We start from the raw sequence: 24,776 nt of genomic DNA, 5'->3' as shown, positions 1-24,776 counted from the left end.
ATCCAGAACAGATAACACTCCTTGGCCAATCAGACTAAAGGATGGTGAAATTAATTAACAGAAACAGGAGAAAGATCTCAATCAGAAGAGATGGATTCAGTACCAAATCAGACACACCAAGAAAAATAAAGAGACAACAAGAAAGACTGGAGTACAAGGGAGAAAAAAAGGAGGAACGGAATTTTAAAAGAGAGGTTCTAAAATCTCCACTAAGAATGATTTAAAAAGAGAAAAAAAAACTCATATTTAGATGGTGCCTTTCATGACCAGCAGACATTCCAAATGCTTTACTGCCAATTAAATAGTTTTAAAGTGCAGTCACTGTTGTAATGCAAAGATGAGGAAGCTTGCTCACAGCAAGTCCCCAAAGCAACAATATGTTCATGACCAGATACTTTGTTTTTGTGATGCTCATTAAGGGATAAATATTTACTAAGATAACTCCCTTACTCGCCTTCAAAATAGCATTGCAAGACTGTTTTTGATCAAGCTCACAGTCCAGACCAGGCAGTGGTTTAACATCCCATCTGAAAGAAAGCACCTCAGATGGTGCAGTATTTCCTCAGCACTGAGTGTTCTACACTGAGCTAAACTGTAAGCTTTCTAAATGGTATCTAATGTTGTTATTCATTGAGAACAATAGAGGATTGTACTCACAGACCTACACCAAGGCTCACATTGATGAAGTGTCATGGAAAATTCATGAATAGCAAAGAAAGTCATGCATTTTCCAACTTTAGAAAAGAACACTGTGGTCAGAGACACCCCTGCATAAAAAATGTTAGTGAACTAACAATTGTATAATTCTGTGACCAATATCCTACTAAAATAAAAAGTATGTATTTTTGTAAAGGGAACTGTGTGCACATCAGTTCAAAATACTGTCCGTTTGCTTGTTGTCTGGTGTGCTTCCAGCTCAGACTGATGTGATGAAAGTTTCTTGGTTCCAGTAAAGGTCCACAATAATAAAAAATAGTTTGAGAAAGATCAATTCCTAGTGAATGTAATTCCATAGCGCTAAAGCATCCACAATTCAGGATTAATCACCATTCAAACTGGCAGTCTCGCTCAGAGAAAACATAAAAATGACTGGCGTGTACCATGGAAAAGTTCACACTGATGCAGTAGGGTTTGCTGTTCTGAGGTTGTAGTGAAAGGAACAGTTTGGAGAAGAACAGTGCAGAGGGACCTTTATTCTACATCTGGTCATATTATACCTGATCTGGCAAGCCGTATTGCTGACAGTGAGTGCCAAAAGAGAAAAGTATTCTATTCCCAGTACTGACATTCCTCGTCTTGATGGCCACAAAACTCGCACAAGGCAGCTTAATCCAAATATTGTATACATGTATATACATATATTATATATGAAATGAGAGGAAAGTAATCTTTCCTTTACTGCAAATAAGTTACTATAATCCAATAAATCTGAGTTACTAATGCAGCCAGTGGATTTACAGAAGCATATGGAACAGGCGTGCAGTAACAAAGTGGTTATGTTACTGCACAGTAATACACAGGCCGAGAGCACCAAAACAACTGCATAAGATTCAACCACACTATGGCAGCTGGTCCATTTAAGTTGCATTAATCAAATCAATCTGGAATAAAAAGTTTGCATCAATACAGGTGAACGTGAAGCTAGCAGATTATTGTAAAAAACATTTGGTTCAGTAATCCCAGTAATGAAAAAGAAATTCTAATATTATTACTTGGTCTGTTTAAAATGTAGTAGCAACATGGTTAACTTTACTTGCCTTCCCAAATTGCCCAATGTGACATCAGTTGTATTAAATCACTCTACTAAAGTCGAAGAGTAGACCATACCTAGCATTGCCCTAGGCATTGAACAATGGCAAGTCCAGCCTTGTTCTCCTCAACAACATCTGGGGATTTGCACCAAAATTGTGAGAACTATCCCACAAACTAGGCAAGCAACAGCCTGACATAATCATTTTCACAGAACCATGCCTTTCAGCCAATGTCTCAGATTCCCTCATAGCCATCCATGGGTATATCTTGTATAAATAGCAAATAAAACCTTATCAGATTTGGCAGAAAAATGACATACAGTGAGGAGAGAGTGACTCTGGTCTCTTCAATATTTACCCCTGACCTCATATGTTTTCATGGCAACAAACACAGACATGGAAACCTTCTGGCGACTTTCTCATATTGCCTTCCTAAATCAACACTCCTCCATGATAAACACCATTGTGAAGAAGCTTCGAGGGTCACAACGGCAATAAAATGTACTCCAAGTAAGGAACTTCAATGAGTATTGTGAAGAGTGGCCCAGTAGCTTATTATTGACAGAGATGACCAAGTCCAGCAGGATCTGTCAGTCAAATTAGGACTGAAGCAAGCAATGAGAAAACCAACATGAGTGAAATACCTTGACTTCAACCCACCAATCCATCTGTTGCAGGTGACACTATTTCAAGGAACAATCACTGCATAGCCCTAATGGAAACAAAGTCCAATCTTCACATTAAGAAAACCCTCCATTCCATTGCATCCCATTGTCGTTCTGGTAAATTGAATTGCTTTTGAGCAGATCTAGCAAATCAGATTAAAGCATTCATTAAGTATATATGCTAATGTATAGCAGCACTGTATTCAGCCATAATCTGTAAGTATGATAACAAAGTGTAGAGCTGGATGAACACAGCAGGCCAAGCAGCATCAGAGGAGCAGGAAAGCTGACATTTCGGGTCGAGACCCTTTTTCAGAAATCTTTTGCACAATGTGCTGGGCTCTTCCATCATCTAGTTTGGGGATATTCCTAGCACAATTTGTAACCTCATGGCCTGGCAGATCCCTCACTCAACTATTACTGTCAAGCCAGGGATCAACCCTGGTTCAATGGAGAGTGCAGGAGGGCATGTTAGGAGTAGCACCAGGCATACCTGAAGATGAGATGTCAAATTAGCGAAGCTAGCAAATAGGACTACTTGCATGCCAATCAGCATGAGCAGCAAGTGAGCGATCCTACAACCAAAAGATCACATCTAAGCTCTGCAATCCTGCCACATCCAGTCATGAATAGTGATGAACAATTAAATAACTCACTGGAGGAGGACGCTCTGGAAATATCCCCATCCTTGATGATGGAAGAGCCCTGCACATAGTGCAAAAGATAAGGTGGAAGCTTTCATAGCAATCTTCAGTCATAAGTGCTGATTGGATGATCCATCTCGGCCTTCTCCAGTGGTCCCCAGGATTACAGATACCAATCTTCAGTAATTCGATTCACTCCATGTGATATCAAGAAACAATTGGAAATACTGGATACTGCAAAGGCTACAGGCCCTGACAACATTCCAGCAATAGTGCTGAAGACTTGTGCTCCAGAACTTGTTACTCTGCTAGTTAATTACAGTTACAACACTGGCATCTACCTGACAATGTGAAAAATTGCTCAGATACATCCTGTACATAAAAAGCAGGGCAGATCCAACTCAGCCAATTACCTCACCATCAGTTTACTCTTGATCACCAGTAAAAAGATGGAAAGCGTCATCAACATTGCTATCAAGCAGCACCTGCTCAGCAATAACCCGCTTAGCAATGTCCAGTTTGGGTTCTTCCATGGCCACTTCTAGTTATTGGCTTCATTGCAGCCTTGGATCAAACATGGATAAAAGAGCTGATTTCCAGAGGTGATATGAAAGTGTCAGCCCTTGACATCAAAGCTGCATTTAACCGAGTGTGGTATCAAGGACTCCTGGCAAAACTGGAATCAATGGGTATCATGGGGCAAATTCTCAGTGGCTGGAGTCATACCTGGCACATAGGACAATGGTGCTGGTTGTTGGAGGTTGGTCATCTCAGCTCCAGGACATCTCTGCAAGCATTCCTCTGGGTAGTGTCCTAGGCCCAACTATCTTCAGTTGTTTCATCATAAGATCACAAGTGGGGATGTTCACCAATAATTGCATAATGTGCAGCACCATTCGTGACTCCTCAGATACTGAAACAGTCCATGTCTAAATGCAACAAGATCTGGACAATATCTGGACTTGGGCTGATTTGTGGCAAGTAACATTCACGGCACTCAAATGCCAGGCTGTAACCATCACCAATAATTGATAATCCAACCACTGTCCATTGTTCATCTAAAAGGCACAGGTCAAGACTGTGATGGAATATTCCCCAGTTGGCTGGATGAGTGCAGCTCCAACAATGCTCAAGAAGCTTGGCACCATCACACAAAGTGGCCCACTTGATTGGCAGCATATCCACAAGCATCCACTCCCTCCATCGTCAATGCCCAGTAGCAGCAGTGTGTACCATCTACAAGATGCACTGCAGAAATTCAACAATGGTCCTCAGGAAAGCACCTTCCAAATCCACCAAACTTCTTTCGACAAAGACAAAGGCAATAAAGACATGGGAACACCACCACCTTCAGGTTTCCCTCCATGCCACTCACCATCCTAATTTGGAAATCTATCATTGCTCCTTCAATTTCACTTGGTCAAAATCCTAATAAGTAGTATTGTGTAATAGTGTTGTGGGTCAACCTAGAGGAGGTGGACTGCAGCCGTTCAAGAAGGCAGTTCATCACCACCTTCTCAACGGCAACTAGGGACAGATAATAAATGCTGGCCAGTCACTGACACCCACATCTCATAAACAAATAAAGCCAAATTTTAATCTTAATCATCTAAATCTCAACCATCACTTACAGAGAAATTGATTGGAACCAACTGGTTAAAGTAATTTCTGACCACTTAGAGGTTGATATTTTCATTGTTGCAATTACTTACACGATAAATGACATTATACCAGAGAGAGCTCAAGGAAAAAGTAATGTTAAAATTATAAAAATAGAGGGGATAAAGAATGTAAATAAGGTGAAAATGAAAGAAGAAAGAAGAAGTGATTGGGGTCTTACATGAAGTAATACTTTAATGTTGTTTGAGGATGAATGGTGATGAATAATTAAATAACTAATGAGAGGAAGCTATTATGTTAACGTCCCAATCCTCAGCCATAGTATGCCCAATATTCATCCTTAGTCAAAGGAAATATGTTTACAGTCAACACATCATTATCTACAAAGTGATCAGAAAATAACATTTCTGGAATAAATAGCTTTCGCTGCAATAATTTTAGCAGCATGGTAAATTGATAAATATACTATCCTAATATATTCAATTTTAACACTACTGAAATGAAAGAAAGGGTTTCACCCTTCAATTCAATGTTGATTCTAAGTTGCAACATTGTGTTATCATTTGAGTTTGCCACAAATGCATAACCTGTGGTTTACACCTTTAAAAACTATTTGACTCTGGGGGCCATGGCATATATTCTAGATCTTGATCACATTCGAAGGGTTAAAACTCCAGTTAAAAAAAATTCAGAATCTGACTCATTTCAGCTTATTGTCAGCCTTGTTATTATTCAATATCAGTGCCAGGAGAGTTTTTTTTTATTTGTTCACAGCAGCTGATTCATCACAGCAAATCCAACCACAGACTACCAGAAGGAGACAAGACATTGTTTATTTTTTCACTCGCAGTTACTCAGAAAGAAAATACCCATGGAAATGGAGATCCTAAAACTCTATTCATCTATCTTTCCACTATTGATTGTGGAGGAAGCTGCTAAAAGCTATGTATTCAAAACCCTTGAACAAAAGCTTTGTGCAGAACCCCTGTGACTGTGGAACACCAGCAAATTACTGAGCTGTATTTTTATGTCGACACCTGTGCTTCCACTGTTCAAAGTCAGCTTGCCGAATGAGAGGCAACCCCACTTTACTATCTGTGACTGGGCTGTGTAACAAAGTTTGGGATCTGGCGTAGGCAGATGTTCCAATGTGGGATAAGAATATAATCTCACTGTTTTATGTGCATGGAAAGTGTTCTTTTTTTTAATCAGAGGAAGTTGAGTCATCTCCACAAGCATGCTGTTACTGTTTTCAAACGACAAGGAGTGGGGGCGGGATGACAATTGACACTTGGTTCTATTCCCAATCTGCCTCAGTGCACTGATTTATATTTTAGGTTTGATTGTAATCTCCTTTTGAAATTCATCGGACAGGTCAACTCCATTCATCAGTTGTAGTAAAATTCATGGTGTTCTTTACTAGCGCTTCGGTAAGGACTACTTTTATAATTTTTTTGCCTCTACCTGAAATAGACACACCTTATTAGTAGTTTCCTTAAAAACATTTTTCTTTTCTTAAATGTCCTATGACATTTGCATGCTTTTCCACGAACTAAGATCTTACTTGAATGTAACATTTGTAAGGATCAATATACCAGAGCGTGTAGCGCAGAAATAGTGTAAAATAAATGAAAAACACAGTAAACAATTCATCCGATGGTGTTCATACAATGAGGAAAACAAATAAACTTGCCAGGTCAATATCACCTTAGGCTTTATTCCAGAATTTCTTTGAAAAGTTTTAAATTCATCGCCAGTTCTCTCTGTCCATTGCCTTCAGGCACAAATTTGTGAAAGCACATATACTATTGTTATATAGAAGGCATGTTAAAATAATGCAGTACATAATAATAGGAGAATTTATTATTTAAAAAAAAGTTAAATTAGTCAACCAGAGTGGCAGATAAAGCTGAATGTTGTTTCGAACCAGTAATCTAAGTCAGTGTAACCAATTGGCATCTGGCCTTTTCCATTATCTCTTTAAGTACTAAATCATACAGATATGTCTAATCATTGCTAATTAAAGCATATTAAATGGATGTTTTATTTAAATTCATTTCTTTCTGTTGTGAATGTGCAAAACAATCTTGCAGTCAATCATCTTTGTTAGGCCGCTGAGGTCCAACAACTTATGGGTGATCAAGACAATGAAGAGAGCTTCAGTGGGAAATATGCAAGCAATGACAAGACAAATACTTGTGAGGACACACTGAAGTTAGTTCTGCGTATGGAGCAGAAGTGATGTGTGAAAGGGGGGTCCACCTAGAACTTTGATAGTGCATAAGATCATGAGACTAGGTGCAGGCATAGGCAATTCAACCTTTCAGACCTGCTCCATCATTCAATACGATAACGGCTGATCTCATCTTGGCCTCAGTTCCATTTCCCTGTCCAGGGTCCATAACTGTTCAATCATTACAAATTAAAAATATGTCTATCACTCCGTAAATTCTGTCCTGGCATCCACCACACTCTGCGGTAATGAAATCCACAAATTCATGACGTTTTCAGAAAAAGTCATTTCCCATTGCTCCTCTGCTATATTTTAATCCTTATTCTGAAACTGTCAGCTCTTATTCTAGATCGTCCCATTAGGAATTATCCTGTCTACATCTACTTTGCCTATCCCTTTTAGCATCTTATGAACCTCAATTAAATCTCCTATCAATCTTCTAAATTCCAGACAGTATAGGCCAAACTGCACAATCTCGCTACATAAGACAAGTCCCTCATTTTGGAATCAATTGAGAGAACCTCCTCTGAACTGTCTCTAGTGCAACTCCATCCCTCCTTAAGTAAGGAGACTAAAACATTATAAAATATTCTATATACACTCACTAAAACCTCATGGGTGCAGCAACACGTCCCTACTGATTATACTCTGAACCTTTAGCAATAATGGCCATAAATTCCATCTGCCTTCCTGGTGACCCTCAGGTTAAATCACGACTAGCCATCTCTCTCTAAGGAGAGAACCACCCTGTTTCTGGTGGGACTATCGTGACTTTGACTTATCTATACCTGCTTTACTTGCATTCTAGTTTTTTTTGTGGTTTATACATGAGGACACCCAGGTCCCTCTGCATTGAAGTTTGCTGAAACTTCTGTCCATTTAGATAATTTTCTCTTCTTACAACCAAAATAGAGAGCCTTACATTTGCCCAAATTAATTCCACCTGCCAAATTTTGGCCCATTCACCTAACCTATCCATTTGTAAATTTCTTGTTTCTTCACTGCAACTTACTTTCCCACCAACTTCAGTATTACCTGCAAATTTGGTTGTAGTATGTTCTATCCCTGCATCCAAGTCATTAAACTAGATTATAAATAGTTGGGACCTGAGATAAAAGTCACCACAGCCCTACTGTTCAATAGGGCTGCTTTCTTCCAAGAGAGACAGCTAGTGGTAGTTTAACCTGAGGATAACCATACCTGCAGCAATGAGAGAGGTTGAGAAGAAGTGTCCGACATGGTAATTTCATGGAAAATGGAGGTTGGTGTAGATTAATGATTTGTACAGGAGCAAGGCTTCATGGCATCTCTGAGGAAACCTGATATGGTCCTGCGTTATCTGCAGCCTGTGGTAACATGTTCAGTAAGTAGTAACTGTTCCCAGACACAAAGAATCTAGGGTCTACTTGTGGAAAATGCAGGGCAAATTTGTGAAGCCAACAAGTGTTCTGCAGTGTGGGAAGCTTGTATTGTTGGCGAAGCCAGAGCCCTTACTTCTTATTCAGCTGTATCCATTTGAAAAATTATAAATTGGCAACACAGCAACTATTTCTCTGGTGAACTGGGGCTACTGGCTAATCTGCTAGGAAAGATCTCTTAATGATTTAGGAATATTTTGGGAATAGTGACCATAATAGGATTGAGAGAGCAAAGGAAGAGGAAAAGGAATAAATAAATTTAAATTTATTTTGGACAAACTTTAAAGTTATGAACCGTTTAGAGTCTTAGAATCATAGAATCCCTACAGTGTGGAAGCAAGCCAGTTAGTGCATCAAATCCACACCAAAGTAACCTGGCCTGACCCGTTAATGGATAAAACTATAAACAGACAGCGAGAACATTTGGTGCAATATAAAACTAATACACACCTTTTAAAGTCTAAGGCTCACCTTCTGTAGTTAAGAAACCATGATTAGCAAAAGTAATTAGGATTGACATCAAGCTTAATGAAAATGTTTACATGAATATTAGAAAAAGTAGAAAACCAGAGGGCTGCAGGGGATACATATACTGTAGAAAGAGGTGCCAAAGGATTGTCAGTATGCAATAGAACAGTTGGTTACAAATATTTTATACAAATATGTGTAGAGAAATAGAGTGATGAAAGGAATATTAGCTCATTAAAGACAGTTGCAAACTATTATTAGTCTTCATAAGTAGCTACTGTAATACATTAATTGAGTACTTTGAATCCATTTCCATAACTGAAAAAGAAGACAAATTCCAGTACTACAAGGGAATTTAAACATAAATCAACTGAAGGAAACTTAATGAATTTATTGTAGATGAGAAAAGATATTGGAGAAAATAATGGGACCTAAGATAAATTAATCACCAGGACATTTTTTTTCCTTCAGGACAATGAAATCAACAGGGAAGGAAATTATACATGTATAGTTTCCCAGAGATCTTTAGGATTATGCATTTGTTTGGATTGGAAATGTCCAATTATCCCTCCACTATGTAAGAAAGAAATGATGTAGAATCCAAGGAACCTGCCAATTGAACATCAGTTTGAGGAAGTTTACAGGATTCCCTCATCTGACTCACTAAGCATTTGAATAAGTATTAGCTGATTAGAAAGTGAATGTGGATTGATTAATTCTGTTGAATTTGTTTACATCACAATAACTATTGGAGGAGAGTAAATGCATGTGACTCTGAAGGTTCAGATTGTGCAAAGGATAATTATTGAGTTTCAAAATGCATGGATTTGGAGCCAACAAGCAGGAAAGAAAACATGATGACAAAATAAACAGTCACTGATTGGGTTCTGATAAGTAGCACTTACAGATAAGAGTACTCAAGCCTTAGTCTTTCACTATATACATTAATGACTTTGATGAAGGAATAGAGAATTTTATGCAGCTTGCAGTAACATGCACTGCCCAAGACTGCAAGACAGTACAGGGAATTGTGAATGCAGCCCAGTCCATCACGAAAACTCCATCTAGGCTTCCCACTGCCTCAGGAAAGCAGCCAACATAATCAAAGATCCCCCCTATCCTGGTTATATTCTCTTTTACCCTCTTCCATCAGGCAAAAGATACAAAAGTTTGAAAACACATGCCAACAAATTTAAGAAAAGCTTCTTCCCCAGTGTTATTAGACTTATGAACAGACCTCTCATGTATTAAAGTTGGTTATTCTCTACACCTTCTCTGTAGCTGTAACACTACATTCTACATTCTGCTCTATTACCCTGATTTACTTATGTAAGATATGATTTGTCTGGTCAGCACACAAAACAATACTTTTCACTATATCTCAGTACATGTGACAATAATAAATCAAATCAAATGAAGTTAGGTGAAATTGTAAGTTAAGTCCTTCATCAGCTACTGCCTTACACCAAATTTTACTGCCTGCAGACAATGAGGGAGTTCCCCTGTGTTTTAATCTGGCTTTAGCAAGAACTTCAGCCAAATTGGAAGTCAGCAAAGATCAATTGGTTTCAGGTAGGAATGGAGCTTCTGCAGACAGGTTAGCAGCTCAACTTTATTATAAACAATTTCATACTACCACTTTGCTGAACAAGGAGAGTTAAATCAAAATCATTGCAGTCCATAGCATTGTTTAAACAACAGGAGATTTTATAGTGGTCATTACTATCAATTAATATAGTTACAGTTTCAATGGGTTACAAAGGTTTCTTGTTTAAGCTGCCACCACATTTTAAATTGGCAAGTGAGAGAGTGTACTACTCTGTTTTGGGAGCCATGTTTCTAGCTAATTCAGTGGAAATTCCAGGTAAGTGCTTGGCTGTCCTTCATATTTGTTGAACAAGAAGGCAAAGTCCTTCTGGAGCACTGTCGCTTCAAATGGGAGTCTCTGCAGTCCTGTCCTGTTAAATTTCCATCAGGACTTTGACTATTACACTGGCATCAAGATAATGCATGTCTTTGCAATAAGGTAAAACTAACGCTGAGTGCAACTGAATGAATTAATGATTAATTTAGGAAACTGGCTCTTACTTCCATACTTCTATGTTGGTTTATGGAATAGTATAATTTCTTTTGTGTTGTCCAAGACAAGCTTGAAGATTTATAGTAATGAATACAGAGTATAACAAAGGTTAAAATGCCCTGCCTTAAGGAAATGCATTAATTAGCTATTATGTTATAAATTATATGTATTACATACTAATGAAAACTTCTAGAAACAGCTATTAGGATGCTGGCATTTGATGAAAGCTCATACAAGTAACTCCATAAATAGTGACCTGTGTCATTTAATTCAGGTAAAGTTTCAATTCACTTAGTTCCAACTAACTTATTGCATTCTTTCTTTTCCCTTTTAATCAAAGAGGTTAACAACTATAACAATATTACATTTATATAGTGTCGTTAACTTAGTAAACATTTCATTGAAGGTGAAATTAACATCAAACAGCTCAGAAGATTTAGGAGAGATGAATGAAAATGTTATGTTTCCAAAGAGGAGATTAGAAATGATTTCATTACAAGGCATGATGTGGTGTGAATAAAACCAGTCAAAGTAGGATGATTGAAAGGACATAGAGCTGGAGCACTTGTAGAAGTAGAGGAGGATGATGACATTGGAGAGTTTTGTAAGTTAAGATGACAGTTTTAATTTCAATAGCTCAGGCCTTCTGGTCTTCAAATGTTCAGTCCCAATGCACTGACTCCAACAGAATTGCTTGGAAAATGTAAGCATTGAATAGGCAATGATGCTCTATCTGGAACTCTCTGGCAAAGTTCCCAAATCATCTCGACGCTAGAGTTGAAGCTTTTGTCAGGTTCTGCCTCATTTACCTACATAGATATCCAAAAAAATGTTAGAATGATTAAAAGTAGTCATTAATCTCTGGGTAACTGCACTATTGAGCTTTTCCCATCCCACAATAGACAACCATGCCCAGTAGCCAACTTGACCACTTTGCCCTAATGCTTGGATGTCAGAGGTAGGTTCTTTACTCAGAGTAGTAAGGGTGTGGAATGCCCTGCCTGCAACAGTAGTAGACTCACCAACTTTAAGGGCATTTAAATGGTCATTGGATAAACATATGGATGATAATGGAATATTGTAGGATAAATGGGTTTCAGATTGGTTTCACAGGTCAGCGCAACATAGAAGACCGAAGGGCCTGTACTGCTCTGTTATGTTCCATGTTCTACCCTAACTTCGCATCCACCAGTCAACATACACCCTCACCTTCCCAACTTCCGCCTTACCCTTCATTCACTTAACTTCTCTTTGTATTCTCTCAAGGAGGCTTTGGGCTTTAAAATATGCTTGCTTACCGGAACACCGCAGCCCATTCTCTAGAAAGGCAGTTAGCATCGATAACAATTTCTGACTATCCTATCCGAGAGGATTCTTAATTTTGGAAACTTCTGAAGGATCCTCAGTTGGAAGATGGGTTCAAAAATTGCAGGTTAGTAATATGCAGTGCCTCATCTGACCTGGATGTGAAATAAGGATTCCATCCCTGAGCAGAATATTTGGGTCACTGTTGTAAGGCAGGGAATCAATGGAGTGTTCCAAAAATAAAGGAACAGGTTAAGTGTAGGGCAGGATTCTCAGAACTACTTTTCAAAAATTGGGATGCATCTGTGGGAGCCTGTGAGAAGAACTTTAGAAAAGCTGAATCCCAAAGATATCAATAGCCTAATAGTATTTTCACCAACAGTGAGTGAGAGTTAAGGGCTGAAAGGGGTAAAACCATAGAGGTGAAGGGAGCTGTTGTGATATATGAATACATGACAGTCCGGTACTTCCTACCGAAAGAGGGTCCAATAACAAATTCTCCCATGATTGCTTCCAAGGAATCAGTGCTAGAAATTTTGACAATGATCTAGGGAACTAGGTTCAATTTTGAAGAGTCACAAACTGACCGTGTCTTACAACATTCTCAATTATTCATAGAGAAGAATCTTGGTTTTTATTCCCACTTCCTCTTGAAGACTACAGGCATCCATTTATGATGTGGTGTGGCATTCTAAGCCTCCATTATGGGAGACAGGGAACACACAAACTAGCATGTTTGAATACTAATTATTTCCTTACAATGTCAAAATCCAAATCAGGCATTTGGTCCTTTGTATTTGCAAATAAGTGGTCTAAAGCCTATTTGTGATCCCCAATGCAAGTTTGGTTTACTTCGATGAAATTAGATGCATATGCGAATTAGCTGGAGACTGCCTTCCAACTCCACAGTATGGCTGACTGTCACCTCCTTTTCAATAGCTGCTCATCCTCCAGCTACTGATCAACCACCCACACCTGGACCCCATCTCTGAACATCTGCTTCCAATCTAGATATCAATTATCCACCATGAGTTAACACATATCAGACCCCCAGCTATTGCACTCTCCTCGTCCATGGACAGGACTACAACTAGATTCCACAACCATCACATCCTTGCCCTTGTTCTGTACTAGTAATTGATTATCCACCTCACTCCAGCCATTGCAATCATCCCCCAGACAGGAATTATCTGTACCAACCTTCCAATAGTGCCTTTGAGCTCAATTCTCCACCATTGCTAATTTGATGCTTCACATATGCCATCCCATCTCCACTCTTGCAAATTGCTCGTTGACCAGTTTGCCCTCTTTTCCAGCCAATAGTGCACTTTTCTGATCAGGTCACACAATGATTCCTCTTCATTTACCTGTGGATGGCTGTTAACATTACAGTTCCCCACTTGTCCTTCACTAATGAGATGCATCTCCCTCTGCTCAATGGAAATGATGCCTGTTTAGCAAAAAGCATTTATACTGTGTACAATTGTGGCTTGCAGCGAAGACTTACCAGGCTGATTCCGGTGATGGTGGGTCTGACATATGAGGAGAGATTGATTAGGTTGGGATAGTTTTCGCTGGAGTTCAGGTGAATTAAGGGGGAACTCATAGAGACTTATAAAATTCCAACAGGACTGGATAGAGTAGATGCAGGGAGGATAGTCTTGATGGTGGGTGTGTCCAGAACCAAGTGTCACAATATGAGGTTGTGGGGTAGACCATTTAGAATGGAGATGAGGAGATATTTCTTCAGCCAAAGAGTGGTGAGCCTGTGGAATTCATTACCACAGGAAGTAGTTGATGCCAAAACATTGAATGTATTCAAGTCGCGACTAGATATAGCACTTGGGGAAAGTGGGATCGAGGGTTAGTAAGTTTGCAGATGACACTAAAGTCGGTGGAGTGGTGGACAGTGTGGAAGAATGTTGCAGGTTGCAGGGAGACTTGGATAAACTGCAGAATTGGGCCGAAAGGTGGCAAATGGAGTTTAACACGGATAAATGTGAGGTGATTCACTTTGGAAGGAATAATGGGAAGGCAGAATACCAGATCAATGGAAAGATTCTTAGTAGTGTAGATGTGCAGAGAGTTCTTGGTGTCCACGTACATAGATCCTTGAAAGTTGCCACACAGATTGATAGTGCTGTTAAGAAGGCTTACAGTGTGTTAGGTTTTATTGGTAGAGAGATTGAGTTCCAGAGCTGTGATGTCATGCTGTAACAGTACAAAATGCCAGTGCGGCCTTATTTGGAATATTGTGTACAGTTCTGGTCGCCCATTACAGGAAGGATGTGGAAGCATTGGAAAAGGTGCAGAGCAGATTTACCAGGATGTTGCCTGGTCTGGAGCGCAGGCCCTATGAAGAAAGGCTGAGGGACTTGGGTCTGTTCTCATTGGAGAGAAGGAGCCTAAGAGGGGATTTAATAGAGACATACAAGATGATCAGAGGATTAGATAGGGTGGACAGTGAGAGTCTTTTTCCAAGAATGGTGACTTCAGCTTGTACAAGGGGGCATAGCTACAAATTGAGGGGTGATAGATTTAAGACAGATGTCAGAGGCAGGTTCTTTACTCAGAGAGTGGTAAGGGCATGGAATGCCCTGCTTGCCAATGTAGTTAACTCAGCCACATTTGGGGCATTTAAACAGTCCTTGGATAAGCACAGGAATGATGATGGGATAGTGTAGGGGGAGGGGCTTAGATTAGTTCACAGGTCGGCGCAACATTGAGGGCCGAAGGGCCTGTTCTGCGCTGTATTGTTCTATGTTCTATGTTCTATGCTATGGGGAGAAAACAAGATTAGGCTATTGAGTTGGACAACCAGCTATGATTGTGAAGAATGACAGAGCAGGCTCAAAGTGCCAACTGTCTTCTTCCTGCTTCTGTCCTCTGTTTATATGGAGGCCATAGTTGTGTGACCTCTAACATACTTACACTTAATTTAAGCAGAATCCATTAAAACACATGAAACATTGTGTCAGAAGACTCCAGTTAAAATTATATGGATTTTAACAGCTTTAAGGAATCAGCTACTGAAAAATACCAGCAATGAAAAATTAGAACAGAAGTATACAATTTTGTGTGACTGGGAGAGTCAGAATGTCTGTGATTTTTTTTTTCAGATCTTACTGCCATGCAACTGAAAAACAACATGAGAGAGAAGTGGATGTTTTTCATTTTCAATTTCAGAAGCAAAACTATAAGCCAGCTACATAATTGAATAAAAAGCCTGAACAAATAATAATAGCCGCACTCTAAAAGCACAGATATGAGCACTATGGCGAGGACAACAGAAAAGAAAATATGTCTAGTATGTTAAAAGCACAGCTCTAATGCCAGTAGCAGAATCACTTTGCATACATATACTTGGTATGAAATGAGGCAAAACAACCTTGTAAAGATGGATGTTGTAGAGACATCAGTGAATTATCCTGATGAATCATTCTACACCATTCAATATGTTGGCATCATTAGGTCTAATGATGGTAAATGGCTTATGGCTATTACATGTTGACTGATAATGGTGAGTATCAAGCGAGCATGTAGTGCTGGATTGACACCAGCGCTTCATGCAATATCATGAGCCCTGCAGATCTTTGTGAAGCAACTGAAGATGGTCACTCAAAAATATAGCCCTTGAAGGTAAAGTCAAGGCTATGTGGTAGAATGACACTCAGCCCAAGTAGATAAAAGAACCTAAGGGGCTAATTCAATGGATTGAATGAAGACATGGTATTCTAGATAGTAGATGTTAAGCAAAATCCAAATATCTCAGCTGAAGCAAGTCTAAAGCTATAATGGATAGCAATGTTCATAGCCCCAGTTATGGGCATGTTGAACTTCAAGTAATTCATTTTTTTGTTTTGTTTTAAAAATTGGAAAAGGCCTTACAAGCCAAAGGGGACTAGGAATGTAAATTTTAAGAATATAATTCAAAGACGACCTGGAAAATTCCTATCTGGATTATATTCATTCCTAAGAGACTGTGGAATCTTGCACCAGGTCAATATGAATAAACTTCAGATAAGGACACTTGAAAAGAAGATATTCAATACAGAAACAAAGCTGTAATCTCCAGTGGTTGTAGAGTTAATGGAGGCCTATTGCCATTTCAGTAGGAGATAACAAGGTAGAGCTGGATGAACACAACAGGCCAAGCAGCATCAGACGAGCCGGAAGGCTGATATTTCGGGCCTAGACCCTTCTTTAGAAAGGGCCCAGGCCCAAAACATCAGCCTTCCTGCTCCTCTAATGCTGCTTGGCCTGCTGTGTTCATCCAGCTCTACACCTTGTTATCTCAGACTCTCCATCATCTGCAGCTCCTACTATCTCTGAAATCACTTCAGTAGGAACTGTCTCCTGTGAACTGTGTCCCGGAGTATGAACATGACGCAAGTTAAAAGAAAGTAGTTCTTGTTAGAAGACATAATTTGTTTTCTTTTTCCAGGAATAGGGTCTTGATGTGCTAGTCTAGTGTTCCAGTTCTGTTGGGCTAGAGTTTCCAGCAGAGGTCACAGCTGAGAACTCTCCGTCTCTCTTGCTGATTGCTGGAAGCAAATCACAAGTCCGCAAAGTCACCATTGAAGGGGAGATAGGATAACTCCATTCAGCTGACGGGCAGCAAAAAATTCTCCAGACCAACTGCTGAGGTCAGTATATTCGAATCACCCAACTTAACAATCACGATGTTTCACTATCTACTCCTCACAGACATGCCAAAAATTAATCTCTATACTTTCTTTCAAATGGTCACATGTTTCTCCACTTCTCTTTTCCAATCTGTGCCTTTGCACTTGCATTTTCTTATTTTCCCTCATGTTTCAATAATTTAGTAGAATTATATTCTCCCTTAACCTAAGCAAGCCTGGCTAAATTTGTTCCTTTCAAAACATAAATGGACCAGATTGGGGAAAGGTATCCAGAAGGGAAGGGATCTCTCATGTTAAGTTAATCTTGTTGTAACCAATTTGAAATGTGGAGAAATTAAATAAAGAAGTGAGCCAATTTCTGTCTCCTCACCTGAGAGTATAACAATTTGGGGATTATCTGTCCAGAAGCATCATAATTTGGGAACTGACACTGATCATTGGTAATGCTCATTTGCCAGCAGTGTTTTGCAGTACAGTATAGAGTTTAAGAGGAGGGAAGTTGTATTGGAATTATTAACATTAGTTAGGTCGCAGCTGGGGTATTGTGTGCAGTTCTGGAATGCACAGTATAGGAGGGATGTGATAATACTGGAAAAAGTACAGAAGAGATTTACCAGGATGGTTGGGCTAGAAAGTTTGTTATGAAGAGAAGCTGAATAGTCTGGGATTATTTACCTCAAAACAGTGGAGATTGATAAGGGACATGATTGAGGTGTATAAAATTAGGAGGACCATAGATAGGTTAGGCAGAAAGAGACTTATCCCCTTGACAGAAGTCAATGACCATGGGACATGGATTTAAGGCAAGGGCAGAATGTTTAGACAGGATGTGAGGATGAACTTTTTAACCCGGAGGGTGGTGGGACTCTGGAATTCACTGCCTGTAAGGGTGTTGGAGGTACAAACCCTCAAAATTTAAGAAGTTCTTATATGTGCTTTTGTGATGATAAATAGTCATACAAGACTATGGGCTGAAGATTGGAAAATTTGATTCGAAGGGACATGATGGTTGGAAGGGCCTTTTTTCTGTACTGTAGATCTCTATAGCTCTATGAATCTATGACTCTATTCTGTAGGGCACTAAGCCATTGACTGCCTTACACATCCTAGCAAATAACCAAGATATTTGTCTTGTGAATATCATCTCAAAGTGAATGAGGTTAGGACCGAGTTTAGCATCAGCTGAGGCAAGTTCCAGCTGGCAACAAGTCCAACCGAAAAGACAAGAAATAGAAGAGTTACAATAGAAGGGAGCAAACAAAAAAGTAACCACTTCTACAGACAAGATTAGCAGCATGGTACCGTGAAAATGAACTGGAAAGTTGAGAGTATGCATCAATCCAAAAAATCTCAACAGATCTTGACAAGATCTTACAACCCACTTACCCAACCTTTGAAAAAACTTTGTCATAGCTTGCCAAGGCAAGAATATTGAATACCTTTGTGCAAAGGATTTTTTCTTTGTTGCTCATGGCATGTGGGCGTCACTGGAGAGGCCACTATATATTGCCAATCACTAATTGTTCAGAGCGTGGTTAAGAGTCAATTACATTGCTATGGGTTTTGATCACGTATAAGCCAGATCAGGCAAGGCAGACTTTTTCCGTCAGGGACATCAATGTACCAGATTTTTTTTTGACAACTGATAGTGGTTCCATTGTCATCATTAGGCTGGCTTTAAATTGCACATTTTTACTAATAGCATATTTAATCTTTGACCATTGTGGGATTCCAATTCCCCAGAACATTTAATGAAAGAAGCACCTCCCCCCTCATTTATGGCAAGTGAAATTAGAAAAACAGCTTTCTAACTAGATTCTGGACACCATTTGGGAGATACAGACGGCTGTGTTTGGCATTTCCATTGTTTCAGAAGTGTGTCAATGTTGACAGGATAAAAATATGTTGTTATCATCTTAGAGTCAAAGTTATTTTAAATGTTCGCCTAATCAATGGATGTGGAGATATGATGGAAGAAGACATCGCGGACCACCTTTAACATCTTGTTTTACTGCTAGAAAGAGCTCACCAGATGAAACTAAAGCTGAATGTGAAAAAGATGCAGTGGAAGAGAACTGAAATCATAAGTCCTATTCTGACAGCAAGAGAACTTTGCTCAGATTCTGACAAAGTGAGAGCTGTAACAGAGATGGAGTTACCAACTGATATGAAAGAAATGTCATTAATTCAACAAGTCAGGTCTATAAGGGTGTAAATTTGCAACACTTATACATTAATCACTTTTTAAATTGATGCCAACAATTAATAAAACCAGCCAATTATAACTTAAGTGTGAAGTTATCCAATTAGCAGGAAAATCAGAATGGCAGACTAATATTTACATGGTAATTGATTAGTAAATGTGATGCACAAAGGAACTTAGATGTCCTTCCACATCAGTCACTGATAGAAAGCATGCAGGTGCAGAAGGCAGTTAGGAAGACAAATGGTATGTTGACCTTTTACTGCAAAATGATTTTGAGAGAAGGAGTGAGGAAGTCTTACTGTATCTTTACTGGGCATTGGTGAGAGTATGCCTGGAGTCTTTTTTACTAACCATCCATTTGGGCAATTAGTAACTGCAAAAGATAGTGCATGTAGCTTTTTTTTTGTTTTGTTTCTTTTTATAAAAATATAAAATGCATTTGGAGAATCAACAATTGTGGCTTGCTGTAGTCATGTGACCTCTGTGCTCATTTTCAGTTTAAGGAGAAGCCATTGAAATACATTTGTATGTAACAATGCCTAAGGCCCAACATTTCTGAGTCCTCACATTCAATCTTGGCATTACTACGTTCAAAGTTTTGCTCTAATATAGCGCAGATTTGATTTTCCTTCCAAATGCTCAGTGCTACTGTAAATTTGCAACACTTATACATTAATCACTTTTTAAATTGATGCCAACAATTAATAAAACCAGCCAATTACATCTTATAATACATATATATCAATCCGTATTAAGCTATTGTCAAGTATTTGACTGACTATTCAATAATGCAGCTATGAGGCGCCTGTTGATTTATATTGTACATGTTCCTACTTTATAATGGAAGAAAGCTACCCAACAATATACATTATGCAAGCTTATTAACAAACCACACAGCCATTGAGACAGATATTTTTCTGAAACAATGATCATAATGTTAGTGAATTAATCAGGATTATAAATTATAGCTGCAGATAATTAAATGCAATAAAAATATCAAAAGTCAGAACAAAACTGATAACAATTGGAACTTGTGCATTTACAAGGGGTAGAATGGATACAGAAAGTGTCTGAGTAAGATATTCAATATTTGCCACCAAAAGTAGTGCAGTAACACCATTACTAAGTTGACTGGGCATTGCTGTCTCTGTGGTCAGAAGGGAATATTCTTTAGCAAATGACTCTCCTCTTGACATCCCAAAGTCTTGCCTCATTCCACAAGGCCTAAGCGGGAAGTGTGATGAAATGCTCCACACTTGACTAGATAACGGTAACTTTAACAATGCTTTGAGAAAGCAACAAATCCTTTCAATTGTCATCTTATCACCAATTTAAATTTTCACTTCCTCCTCTACTAATAAAACATGGCTGCATTGCCAAACTGTACCTCTGAAATCTTCAACCCTGAGACTTAGAAGGAGGGCAATGAGCGTTTTAAATAATCATCACCTCCAAGTTCCACTCCAAGTAAAATACCAACCCGACTCAGAAATACACCACTATTTCTTCTTCGTTGTTAGCTCTAAATCCTCAAAACCTGTCCCTGACAACCCTAAGGAATTACCTTCACTACAGAGACTATAGTGGTACAAAACAATAGCTCATTATGGATTTTTCAGAGGCTGTGAGAAATGGATTATAAATACTGGCCTTGCTGGAGGTGCCCATATCCAATAAGTAATGTATTGAAAATGAACTTTGAGGTTTGCTTTCAAACCACCCCAACTGCAATTAAAGTCATAAATGGGGGGAGAAAAAAGTACACAAGAGATCAACTGGAAAATGAGATTAGTTCAGATTGGGATATCTGGCCACTGTAGACATGTTGGACCAAAGAGTCTGTTTCTATGCTGTATGACTCTATGAATTGCATTAATATGTTCTACCTGTGATTCCACTTACAAGAAACAAAGCACCTCCAACCCTTAGTCTCATTGTTCAGCCACACTCCCCAGAGCCCTACCATTGACTGTATAAGTTCTGCTCAGGTTTGCTTTACCAAAATGCAACACCTCACATTTTATCTAAATTAAATTCCAACTGCCAATCCTCAGTCCACTGGCACATCTGATCAAGGACCCATTGTACTCAGAGATAATTTTCTTCACTGTCCACTAGCCACCTAACAGGTATTATCTGCAAATTTGCTAACTATGCCTTCTATATTCACATCCAAATCATTTATATAAAGATGCAAAGCAGAGGACCCAGCACTGACCCTTGTGGCACATCGCTGGTTACAAGCCTCCAGTCCAAAAAGTCTCCAGCTTCTGTCTCTTACCTTCAAACCAATTTTACATCCTACAGTCTAACTCCCCCAGATCCCATGCAATCTAACACTACTAACCAGTCTAATGTGAGGAACCTTGTCAAACACTTTGCTGAAGTCCCTACAGACAAAGTCTGCACTCTGCCTTCCTCAATCATCCTTGTCACTGCTTCAAAAACTCGATCAAGATAGTGAGATACAAAGCCATGTCGACTATTCTTAATCAGTCCTTGATTTTCCAAGTGCATATAAATCCTGTCCCTTAGAATCCCCTCTAACAATGAACATAAGGCTCAGCAGATTATAAAAACTGAAAGAATGCAGATGCTCTCAATCGGGAGCAAAAACAGAAGTTGTTGGAAAAGTTCAGCAGGTCTGGTGGAACCGTTCTGAGGAAGGGTCACCAGACCAGAAATATTAACTCTGATTTTTTTTCTTCACGGGGCGGCCAGACCTGCTGAGCTTTCCCAGCAACTTCTGTTTTTGTTCCTCATCAGATTATAGTTCCCTGGCTTCTATTTACAGCCGTTTGTAAATAATGGCAACCTCTAGTCTTCCAGCACATCACAAATAGCTGTCAATGAAGCAATATCTTAGCAAGGGGTCCTACTTGATATAATATCCTTCATTATTACGGATTCTCCAAAACAGAAGTACAGGAGTGCAGTGAAAAATATTTACAATGGCTGCCTCTGAAAGTGGCGTTTTACACAGTTAAAAATCTTGGATACAAAGAAGAATAAAAGGAATAAAAGTAAAAGCACTAGCATTACTTACACTGTCTAAAGAAATAAGTCCGAAGTAAGAAGGTTAAAACATAGTTAAAGGATTGAAATTACAGTCTGGTAGAGAACTTCAGATAGCAACAACTCAACATGTCGTCTGACCATCCATGCCAGACCCCAGTCCAACAACTGTATCGCTCCGCTCCAGCCTCCATTCTGCTCCTCTGTGTATTGCAGGTAATTTTACCTTCATTCATTCATTTTTTAGTTTCAGAGTAATCTACTGTGATGTTTGTGCTATTTTTCCTGTCAAAATGGCATCCTGGTGTCCCAAACAAGGCAACTCTGTTTTTTTCCATTTCTTACAGCATATGCAATTAGTGACTTAAACTTATCGGTGCTTCACTATAAGTTTAGAAACTCCTACCAAGTTGCTAAATCTTTGAAAAAATTATTTTGAAAAAAAAAAATTGTCTACCACTCCTTTTTAAATGGTTGTAATTCCAATGGATAGCCTAGCACTAGAATCTTCAGCCTTCTGTAATAGATGAATTACATTTCAGGATTCTGCAGGAATATATAAATAGGCCTAAACCTAACAATATTCAACAGGGCCAGGCATGATCTGCTTGAGTAAGCAAAATATCTGGACCACAATGCAACATCGGAATGTACAGTCAGAAAGTAAGGCTGGTAGCAAATATATCAGTTTTTTGTCTACAACTCATATCACTACAGTATCTACAATTACTCAGTCTGGCATAGTTAACAACGTACCCTTAAATACCATCAGTAAATCTCAGGTATTCTTTCTGATGTAAATACTGAAAAAATGTTATAAAAAAGAACTCCTTCATAAATTGGCATTCAAAAAAATTGAACATATGCCTGAAAAGAAGCAATAAAGATATAAAGAAAGAGCTACAGATTGAGACAAATTGGATTACACTTTAAAAGATCCAGCTCAGTCACAATTGGCTGAATAACATCTTTCTCTTGTGTGGGATTTAGCATTCAATTGACATGTCACATATAAGGTGCAACCTAATCTGTTGTGTACAGGGTAAAGTAGAACAGAAATCACTCCCTTTAAAATTGATCATTCTGCTTGATTTCTCTATTTTCCAAAATAATATTGCAGCATCAAATGTAATTAATTGGCTCTTTATTTCTCAGGTATGACCTTATCAAATGAAAGTGGTGGCACTGCATCAATGAGCAGACTCCATCTGTTGGATAAATGTGCAATGGCATGTTACTTTCAAAATGTACCTTTATTCAGTCTCATTTTGCTGTTAAACAAATCCAGAAGTGGAATTATAAAGGATTTGTGTCTTTGGTACTCATGTTTGAATAGAAATTCGCTCAAGTAATTATCAACAGATATTCCCTTCCTGTGGTAATCAAATACCATGCAACAGTGCATGTGTTGTAGTATTCACAAAGGACCAATACCTTTTGTTTTCTCTTTCTCTAAGGAAAGTGACAAATCATCAATTATCCTGACAGCTTCCTGCAGTGATTCAGTTATAGTCACTTCCTGTTGAAGCGTATGCTCATTATTCCATGAAAATATTATCCAGTGGTTTCAACTTCAGGGCTTTGTATGAATTTCACCAGATTCTTCCATTTCTGCCTAGTTAGCAGTTCTTTATTGCCCCACTACCTCGTTCCAGTAACATCAGTAGAGAGAAAATTTATCCTAGTCTTTATTTTAGTAGAGCATCCATATGACTTATATGAATTACACTTCTGTGGAAAACAGTGAGAACACATAATTAGTGTTTGTTTGATAGAACATATAGAACATAGAGCAATACAGCGCAGAACAGGCCCTTCGGCCCTCGGGGTTGCATCGACCTGTGAACTAATGATTGTTATCATTAACTCATACCATGTCAATTAAATATACAATCACTTCATTTCCAAAATAAAAGCAAAGTTCTTCGGAAGCTGGAAATCTGAAATAAAAGCTCCAAAGAAGAATCATTGTGAATTCACAAAGCTCATTTTGATTCTCTTTCCACAAATGCTGCTAGATCTGTTTCTCCAGCACTTTCTGTTTTTACTTCACTTCCACCTCAGGCTTATTAACCTCGCTTGTATGAGATACACTTTATTTTTGCTGAGCAGTGGAATTTTCCAAAATATACACAAAAGAATTATAAAGTAATGTGCAAAGATGCTAAGGACTCCATTGTGTGCATTAGAGATTTGTTGAAAACAGTTCAGGATTTGTAACTTTTGGGCTTAACCAGAAATATCTCAGCTTCGATCTCTGTGAAAGGCAGACTATTTCAAATCCGGACTGAAAGATGTACGAGAACCCTAGAATAGAATCCCTGTGGTGTGGAAATAGGCCCTTTGGCCCCAGAAGTCCACACTGACCCTTGGAGCATCCGACCCAGGCCCACCCCCTGTAACCCACCTAATCTACACATCCCTGAACACTATGGGCAAATTAGCATGGCCAATCCACCTAGACTGCACATCTTTGAACTGTGGGAGGAAACTGGAGCATCTGGAGGAAGTCCACACAGACATGGGGAGAATGTGCAAACTCCACACAGACCTGAGGGTACCCAAGGGTAGAATCAAACCCGGGTCCCTGGCATGGTGAGGCAGCAGTGCTAACCACAGAGCTACTGTGCCGCCCAAACTTATCAAAATGTATTGTGTTTCATTGTTATTCATCTATGTGCTCTGATTTATCATTGGAGTTAAATTCTGCTGATTGAAACTCCCA

The 24,776-nt window shown here is 38.9% G+C and overlaps 1 long non-coding RNA gene across 2 annotated transcripts in view; it reads left to right on the top strand.

The window, feature by feature from the left end:
• The window catches only part of LOC125454967 (uncharacterized), a 102,388-nt gene that overhangs the window by 14,489 nt on the left and 63,123 nt on the right, over window positions 1-24,776 (top strand). The window contains exon 2 of one of the 2 annotated variants that reach the window (XR_009446161.1): window positions 16,629-16,830. The exons of the other annotated variant lie outside the window; for it this stretch is intronic. This is a non-coding gene — a long non-coding RNA (uncharacterized LOC125454967). The remainder of the gene's footprint in view (window positions 1-16,628; window positions 16,831-24,776) is intronic. 2 annotated transcript variants of the gene reach the window in all.

The sequence above is a fragment of the Stegostoma tigrinum genome, chromosome 9, assembly GCF_030684315.1.
Source record: "Stegostoma tigrinum isolate sSteTig4 chromosome 9, sSteTig4.hap1, whole genome shotgun sequence".
Taxonomy (NCBI): domain Eukaryota; kingdom Metazoa; phylum Chordata; class Chondrichthyes; order Orectolobiformes; family Stegostomatidae; genus Stegostoma; species Stegostoma tigrinum.
The sequence above is the reverse complement of the archived record's forward strand: the minus strand, read 5'-3'. Positions and strand labels throughout refer to the sequence as shown.